The sequence below is a fragment of the Phocoena sinus genome, chromosome 15 (assembly GCF_008692025.1).
Source record: "Phocoena sinus isolate mPhoSin1 chromosome 15, mPhoSin1.pri, whole genome shotgun sequence".
In the NCBI taxonomy this organism is placed as follows: Eukaryota; Metazoa; Chordata; class Mammalia; order Artiodactyla; family Phocoenidae; genus Phocoena; species Phocoena sinus.
Genome location: NC_045777.1, coordinates 14,227,707 through 14,236,830, shown reverse-complemented (window position 1 = coordinate 14,236,830; position 9,124 = coordinate 14,227,707).

Sequence of the window (9,124 nt, the reverse complement as noted above, 5' to 3'; positions counted from 1 at the left end):
GAATCTCATTTTTCCTCTTACAACAAGTTTGTGGCACCACTAGTTACCTGCCTTTGACATATCGAAATATACCTGTCCTGTGGCCCCTCCCATCATGGGTTCCACTGGCAACTGACCAAGCATCTGGATGAAGGTTTTAGCAGGTGCCAATGTGCTTAGCTCTTCTGGGTATCACGGGTGTGTATTCATTAGGACTCTGGTAGGGAGTTCAAGTCCAAAGGCGGGGCTCCAGTGGTGGGCGTTGAGTGGTGGGAGTGAGCTGGCTTCCCCACAAATCCACAACAGCTTCATTCAACAAGCGGCACTTCCTGAGATCCACCCCCTGCCTCTGGGAGCGGCGAGCCCCCAGCACTCAGGGCTGCAGGAGCCTCCAGGGAGTCTCCATCCCAGGGGAGCGGCCTCTCCCCCGCCTACAAGGAAGCGGACCATGACAGGCCAGACGTCTGTCCCACTCACCCCTCTGCTCGGCCCTAAGTGCTTCCCCAACCGGATTTTTATCCCTTGGGGTAATTACACGTGATTTCCTGGTGACAGATGCTGTCAGATTCCGAGGCCCTGCAGTTGGGCGCCCCCTCCCTCCCTCCTTACCTTGTCTGGCTCCCTTCCTTCGCCTCCCAACCTCCAAGTGGTTATTAAAGTAATAAGCAGCATTTCTGGTCCAGCTGCAACATTTCTGACGATTCCTACCACCGTCCTAGACAGGGGACTTCCCCTCTCCCTTCAGGGGCTGGATAGATCTGCCCCAGACGGCCTCCTCTCCAATTTCTCTAGCTCTAGGTCATCTGCTCATTCATTCATTCATTAGTGCATTCATTTTGGCCACTGCAACCTCACTGACCTCATTTCTTACCTCTTTTCCTTGATCGTGGGCCACATCACACTCACTCCTTTCTGCTCCTCCAATGTGCGCATCTTTCCCTTCTCCCCTTCCCAGGCCAACCCCAGCCTTTGCATTAGTCGTGTTCTATGCCCAGAACACCTCTCCTTCAGAGCTTCCCGTGGCTGGCTTCTCCTCATTCTCCAGCTCTACCCCAGATGTCATCTCGGAAAAACCTTGCTTGACCACCGGGTCTAAGACAGCCTTCCCCCTCCAGACACTTTGTAAATCATGGCTCTGTTTAACCCTTCGTGGCATCAGCACTAACTGATGATCTACTGATGTGCTTGTTCATGGTCTGGGGTCCATTCCGATCAGAGGAAACGGTCATTTTGACAGGACCCAGTCATTCTGTTCCTGGAGACCAGAGCCAGCTCTGGCCCCAAGTACTTGCTTGGAATCTCTGAGTGTCTTTGGCTGGGTCTCCACAGAAGCAGACACTGAGACAGGGATTCAAGTGCGAGAAGAGTATTTGGGAAGAATGGGAAACACCACTAAGGGAGTGGGGAAGTGACACGGGAAGGAAGACAGACCCCGTGGCGGGTGGTATCAAGCAGGTTTCCACGGTGGGCAATTGGAGAACACGCACCTCAGTTACCCTCCCCCAGGGAGTGAGCAGGCTGGAGTAATTCCCAAACTCCAATCAGTCATTAGTTGAGGGTTGCTCCCAGGAGAGGAGGGGGCGTTAATTACTCCAATCAGTCATTAGTTGAGGGCTGCTCCCAGGAGAGGAGGGGGCGTTAATTCCTTGGTACCTCCTACCGACCACCTGCAGGGCAGAACTCATCATAGTGGCTCGTAAAAGCCCTCAGGCAAAGAATGCAGGTATTGGCACCTGGAAAGTCATTCTGGGATGCACTGAATAAAGACCAAATGGACACAGGTGGAAGGTGGGGGGCTGATAGTGTCTGCTAGGTGAGTAAATGAATGAATAGAAAAATGTAGTCATTCATTAATTTCATAAGCCTGAATACCTACAATATATAAAACCTTGGCGTTAGAGTGATGATATAAACAGACACAGTTCTTGGCCTGATGGAGCTGGTAGTCTGGGAAGGGAACTGAGAAAGACAAGCAAGAAACAGATCATCACAAACTCCGCTGTTTAATTTCAACTGTGGCACAGGCTCTAAGGAGACTAAGGGTCTCTGAGTGTAAAGTGGAGACCTGGGATGGGGCAGGGGTGGGGGCGAGATGCAGGGATCTCCCTGAATAGGTCACACTGAAGCTGAACTCTATTGAATAACTTGAAGGAACAGCATTTTAGGCAGAGGGAAAAAGTTTTTTGTTTTGTTTGTTTGTTTTGTTTTGTAATGCTTTTATCGGACAGCTTTGTCAAATACAGCCTTTCATGAAGGTTTTTTTGTGTGTGTGTGGTACGCGGGCCTCCCACTGTTGTGGCCTCTCCCGTTGCAGAGCACAGGCTCCGGACGCGCAGGCTCAGCGGCCATGGCTCACGGGCCCAGCCGCTCCGCGGCATGTGGGATCCTCCCGGACCGGGGCACGAACCCGTGTCCCCTGCACCGGCAGGCAGACTCTCAACCACTGCGCCACCAGGGAAGCCCCTCATGAAGTATTTTGAGGGAGCGGCAGAGAGGAGGAGGGGCATGGAAAAAAGCTCACATGTCTTCTGACTAGCACACGCTCAGCAGGACCAGTGTTTTGTTTTTTTCACATTCATTTAAATGATATATTTGAAACTGAAAGTGCTGTCGCAAGACAAGCGTTTGCCTTTGCATCTCCCAAACAAATCTTGACAGTTGGGCTTTTTGGGGTCCACGTGGCGAAGTTTTACTGGGCAGGATAAAGTTTTTCTAGCATTATGAAGCCTCTGAGAGAGACGAATGATTTGTTTGAGAATTACTTCATTGGATCCACCTGACTGTCAGTACGAACATGAAGCAGCATCCCCTCCATGGCGCCTTCCACATCTCCACCCCACTTTGTTTCTTCATCGCTGATATCACCACTTGCCCAATTGTTCATGCTCTGTTTATCATCTGCCTCACTGGAACGTCAGATTCTTGAGAGGTCAAACGTGGCTCTGTTCCCTTCAACATCCCCGCCCCTAGAACAGTGCATGGAGCATAGTTGGTGCTCAGTTAATATCTGTCTAAATAAATAAACACATGAACAAAAACATGAATGAATGAATGATTCTGTCTCCACTACCAGACTGTGTGCTACATGAAAACAAGGACTGTGTCTGATTTGCAGTCTAGGCTGCAAGAACCAAAATTCCCAATCAGCAATGGCTTAAGTACTCAAGACATATAATTTTAACAAGATTTCAGGAGCAGTCATGCTCAATCAGACTTTTTTTTATTGTCATGATGGAGATGTGGGTGCTACTGGCATCTAGTTGATGGAGACCAGGAAAGCTGCTAAACATTCTATAAGGCACAGGACAACTCTCCACAGCAAAGAATTATCTGCTCCAAAATGGGTATTGAGCACTGAGGTTGAGAAACTCTGGTCTAAATGGAAGTTTCAGAGTCTAAATGGTTTCAGAGTTTGTTCAACAGTCCAACAATGGCAGCACTTTGAATCTGTGCCTCTGTGATTCTCCAGGGTTTCCCCTCCTGTTTATAATATGATTGCCATGGCTCCGACCATCACACTCATCATTCCAAAGAGAAACAAATCTCTCTTCTCTCTCTCTCTCTCTCTCTCTCTCTCTCTCTCTCTCTCTCTGGAAAATCTTTTATTATATAGCCAGTGACACACCCTGGGTCACATGTACACATCTAGTCCAACTGTCCAAGGAAGACTGAGTTGCTGTGATTGGCTTGGATCAATTGACTCACCCTCTGGGACTGGACCCTGTGCCTGGGAAAAAAATCAGGGTATATGAGTAAAAAAGAAAGGGGAATGGCTGTTGGATAGTCAAGTCAACCAGAAGTATCCATCACTGAAAATAATTTCATTTTTGACTTCTTATTGTTCCTACCACCAAAACCAAAAACCAACAAACAAGTAAAAAATGCCTTGCTCCCCTTCCAGTTATTGCTCACCCAGAACTCCACCTCTGCCAACTTCACCCCACTTCCTCTGCTTGCTGGAGAAAGGAAGCTTACTGTCCCCCATCAGGTCGTATCGGATCCTAGGTTCGCCTTTGAACCCAGATCACTCAGACACCTCTTCCAATGTCACCTCAATGAAACTCCCCTTCTTCTTCCCGCCAGAAGTCTCTTACTGGCTGGACAGATCTAAGCTGCTTGCAGCAGTGGCACAAACATCCCAGTTCGCCAAAGAGGCCTGACCTCAGGAAAGTGGGAGTTAAGCAGCCCGAGCCCATGCACAAGCGCCAGACAGCTGTGCACATCTTTGGGGTGGAGACGAAAAACAGATACTTAATGTATCTTGTTAGAAATGAGGATTTTCTGGTTTGGTTATGCCTGTCATTCTGAATGTGTCTCTTCTATTATTTACAGCATTTGTGCACCTGACCTTGTCAGTTTCACCCCCAGAAGCAACTTGGTGAACCATCTTCAAAATCCAAAAAGAGGCTCAGGGGAGCTCTCTGTCCAGACTCAGCCTCTCAAGGCTTTGTTGGAAGATAACTCTGGGTGAAGATGCTCACGTAGGAAAAGATTTGGGAAGCTGTAGACAATGCTTCTCAACTCGGGGCAGAGGCAAAGCCAACTGATTTCTTGATTTCACCCTCTTTTGCCTACACCCACAAATCTGTGGATGGCTCCAACATCCAACCTATTCTGAGTCCCCCAATCGCAAGTTTATCCTTTCCTTCTCTCATCCTTTCCATCAGTAAACCCTATTGGCTCTTAATAAAGCTTAATTCCCAAACCCATCCAATTCCCAGCACCTCCATAGCCATCACTCTGGTCCAAACCACCATCATCTCTAAATTACTGCAGTTGCCACCTCATTGGTCTTCTTGCTTCTATTCTTGCCCCCCGTTTTAAGCCAGTCTCCATACAGCAGCCAGAAAGATCTTTTAAAAAAGAAATCAGGTCAGCTCCCTACCTTACCTCAAATCCACCAGTGACTAATGATTGCATTTAGAATAAAATCCAACTTCCTGGCAATGACTTCCAAGCCCTGCATGATTGGTTCCCTGGGGACCTCTGCTCCAGCCACGTGAGCTCTGGTCTGCTCCCTAACCACTGCAAACCGAGTCCTACCTCACAACCATAGAGGATGTCCTTCCTCACCCAGGAATGCTCTGTCCTCAGACTTTCCTTGCCATGGCTCACTCCCTGTCATTCATGTGTTTGCTCCAATGCCACATCCTGAAAGACTTCCTGAGCATCCCAGTCTACACAGCCAGCCTACCCCATCAGTTACCATGACATCATCCCATTCTATTTCCTTCATAACTTCCCCTCTGTTGATTTCTTTACTCGGTGACTACTTCCCTCCCTCCAGTAGACTGTCCCTTCTGTGAGAACAAAAGCCATTTCTAACTCTTTTGACACTGTTTTCCCAAGTGGTTAGAATGGTACCTGGCACATAGTAGATGCTCAGTAAATTATTGTTGAATTGATTAATGAAGCTCATTAGTGGCCCTTTCACCAGAGAGTTCTCCCGATGTCCCCAGCCCCCAGAACTCCTGCCCTCTCTGAATCCCCCCAGTCCTGGCTGTCTGGGAGCCTGCCCAGAAGGGAAGATAATGCCCTGGGAATGCCCTACGCTCTCAACTAGACTCCAAGCTCATCAAGGACAAAGCCTGGACTAGATACAGCTCTGTCCTCCCTGAGTAAGCGCTGGATACTCAGTGGATGGAGAATTCTGTCTCTGCCTCAAAACAGTACTAAGCACCAAGAAAAGCCCAGTTCTTTTTCTTTGTGAACTCAAAACTGCACAGCATCTGCCCCAAAGCGCAACCTCTCTGATGCTATGCTTCCGAAATTGTCACACAAGTGTGAGGCAAACTGCAATGGGAGGGGTGTTTCCTGTTGTATTGTCAGTCCTGGGGAAAAACTGGAACTTACCTAAAAACTGCTTTTTAAGGGAATGGCTACATGTACCATAGTTCTCCCAGTATGTTGAAATACTCTGCGCCAATTTAAAAGACATAGAAGTGCTTGGACGCTTTGCTATTTCTTGAGGCACTTGTCAGGCACTGTGCTAAATATTTGGGATATAATGGGGAGCAAAGAGGACAAAAATATGTGCTCGAGTTGAGGAAGACAAACAAAAAACTAAGTCAAAGAAAGAATACGGCAGATGGGGACAAGTGCTATGAGGAAAAATAAAACAGGAAGGGGTAAGGAATCTGCCTCGTCTACAAAGTCACGTGGGGATGAGGGTCCTGGGAAGAGAGGGTGATCAGGGTCTGGGCTTCCTGGGGTGACTGATGCAGATGGGAGTCAAAGATTAGTTTTGATGGTCTCGAGGCAGTGGGTGTGTAGGGGAGGGGAGGAGGGGGTCTTGCTGAGAAGTTGCAGAGCCCATGGCCCCCTCCCATGCAAGCTGACGGAAGGAGGAGGTCTGTGAAGGCAGGTCACGTGGGCCTCCCTTGTTGCTCCTGCGGGATGCTTCTCATGTGCTACCCATGGAGGATGACCCTTGGGGGTGAATCCGGGGGCTCCCCTCTCCCCTGGCTTCCTCTGGGTTCAACCAGAGGGAAGCCCCAGCAGGAGATGAGAGCACAGAAGCAGAGTGAGGGCAGGGTCTTTATCCCCTTTTGCTCCCTGCCAGGCATTACAGTCTCTCTCCACACAGCACATCATGGTTCTGGTGGCTCCTCCCACCCTGCATCCCTTCTGGCCTGGAGAGGTAAAGGCTCCCTACGGCTGGTACCCCAGGCGCACAGCATTGTTCTACATGGCTTTCCCTGCCCCCCACACCTTTGTAAATATTTCATTCATTGCACTCCCCTCTATGACCCAGACTGAATGTGCCATCTGTATCCTGCAGGATCCTGCAGACACACAGGGTATGATCTCCTTAGTTATAAAAAGTAAAATTACCCAGAGAATTATTTTGGAAGTGAACTCTAAGCCATCAATAGTCACTACCCGCACGAGGTAAAATAAGGGTGTTTGCTTGCTTTTCATAAGGAATATGTATTGGTTTTGTAATTTAGAAAGTACAGGACTGGAAACAAAGCCCCACTGGACCCACGGAAGCCTGGACAGAGCCCACACTCTCCAGACCGGCAGAACTGACGAACGTCCTTCTTGGGGTATCCGGGTGGACTTCAGGGATGGTCCGACTTGAGACAATGCCAGGGTGCATTGAAACGCCAGCTTCTAGAACTTGCTTGGAAAAGTAGCACATGAGAAGCATCCTCTGCCAGGTTGCCTGTCCTTCCCCAACACCTGATGCATCACTGAATAGACAAGATGGAAGAGACCAGCCATGTACTGGAAGCTTCGGAGCTCTCTCTTTTTTGAATTTTCCAATCATCGTTATGCAAGAAAACTGCAGCTATTTGACACTCATTTTCTAAAATTCCACTTTAATCCACTTCCGGTTAAAGTTCACGACGTCCCTTTGGTCTGCACGTGCTCATCTACTAATCGTAGTATTTTGGGTACTTACATGATTTTACCTTCTGTAAGTGGTAAGTGCTGTGTACCTCTTAGGTCCCTCAACTGGACTCGGCAGTACCTGTCAGCTCTTTAGAAAGGCTGTATCAGACTACCCTCCCACCAGAACATTTTTGCTTTACCCATTTTTTATTACCTTTCACATTTTGAGTTTCCACTGTTAGGTACACCAAAATTCAAGGTTCTTTTTTGGTGGGTTTTTCCCTCTTGTTCACATGCAATTTCCCCCTTTGTCCTCTTCAAAGCTCTTCACCTTGAATTCCGTTTTGTTGGACCCCAGGGCCGGAGTGCTTCCTAGTTTTTCCATGCTGCCTTTCTGACGCAAAACTCGTGCCTGCTAATCCCATGTGATCAGGATTTCTGTCAATGCTCATAGCTCATGCATGCCCATTGTCAAGATGGGATAATTCCTCCTGATGGATTTCAAAGCAACAGACTTTTGCCAGCAAAGAAAAAGTGACTGACTAAGAAATGTAGTGGACCTCTGTTGGTTAAGTCTGCCCAGAATCCATTCCTTCTTCTGGCTCTAGAACCCCAGTTATCATCTGAGAAATCCATCCCTCCCCTGCTTCTAGTCTATGAGGATGCACCTCTCGCCTGATCCAAGTCCTGGCCAATCAGTATTCTACACTCCTGGCCACAATGATTGGTTGAGCAACAGCCAGTTGACCCACGCCATTTCATAAAATTTTAACCCAGGATATTAGATGGGAATTTTTAGGAAGAGGTGCTCTGTTTCTTCTGAGGTTTCTAAGCTTGGGGATTAAAACGTGGAACTGCTGGAAGCCACCTTCGCCATGACATGGGGAAAGCCTGCTTGAAAAGAGAAACAGCTGACAGAGAGACAAAGAATCAAAAATTCATTATATCATCATCTTCTGGGCTACTGGATTCAGCCATGCCTAAACCCACTTTCCCCTGGTTTTTTTGGTTTTTCAGATAGATGAGCCAGTAAAGTCTTCTGTTTCTAATAAGACAACTTGAGTTGGATTTCTATCACATACAGCTGAAAAGTGCTCTAAGACAGTGATTGGTAGAGAGTTTACCCCAGCGCCTATTGAAAAAAAAAAATCGTCATCCATCAATATCTATTAGGCCCCTGCCCACTCTTGAAGCTCATACCTTCCCTGGCTTTCCCACACACACTCTGTTCCAGCTACTTCAGCATCCTGGCTGTTCTGGAGCACACCAGCTTGTCCTACCTCAGGGCCTTTGCACTTCCTGTTCCTTATGCCTGAAGTGTTCTATTGTCCAATCGTCACCTCACCATTTCCTTGTCATGCTTCAGGACTCAGCTCAGATAGTGACTCCTCAGAGGGACCTCCTTGACAAGCCTAACCAGATGCTCTCCCATCACCCTTCTTTCCAGCTTGGCTCAGCCATCCCACCTATGGGATGCCTTCCTGTTTATTGATTCCTTTACTTGGTTACTATTCATCTCCCCCAGTACAATGAAGCTGTTTTTTCACCACCATAGCCCCGATGTTTAGAACAATGGCTCATGGCAGATGTTCAATACATACAATCAAACTAGTGAAGGAAGGAAAAGCTGGGACGGAGGGAGGGAGGAGGCAGAAAAAAAAGGAAGGACAGATGAAAGGAAGAGAGGAAATGAGGGGAGGGGGTGTGTAGGGGAGGATGGATTCACACAAATGTTCCGGGTTTAAGAGCCATCCCCTTTTTCTTCACACACTCAGACTTGGTCCAGAACCAAACTCAGAAAATATAA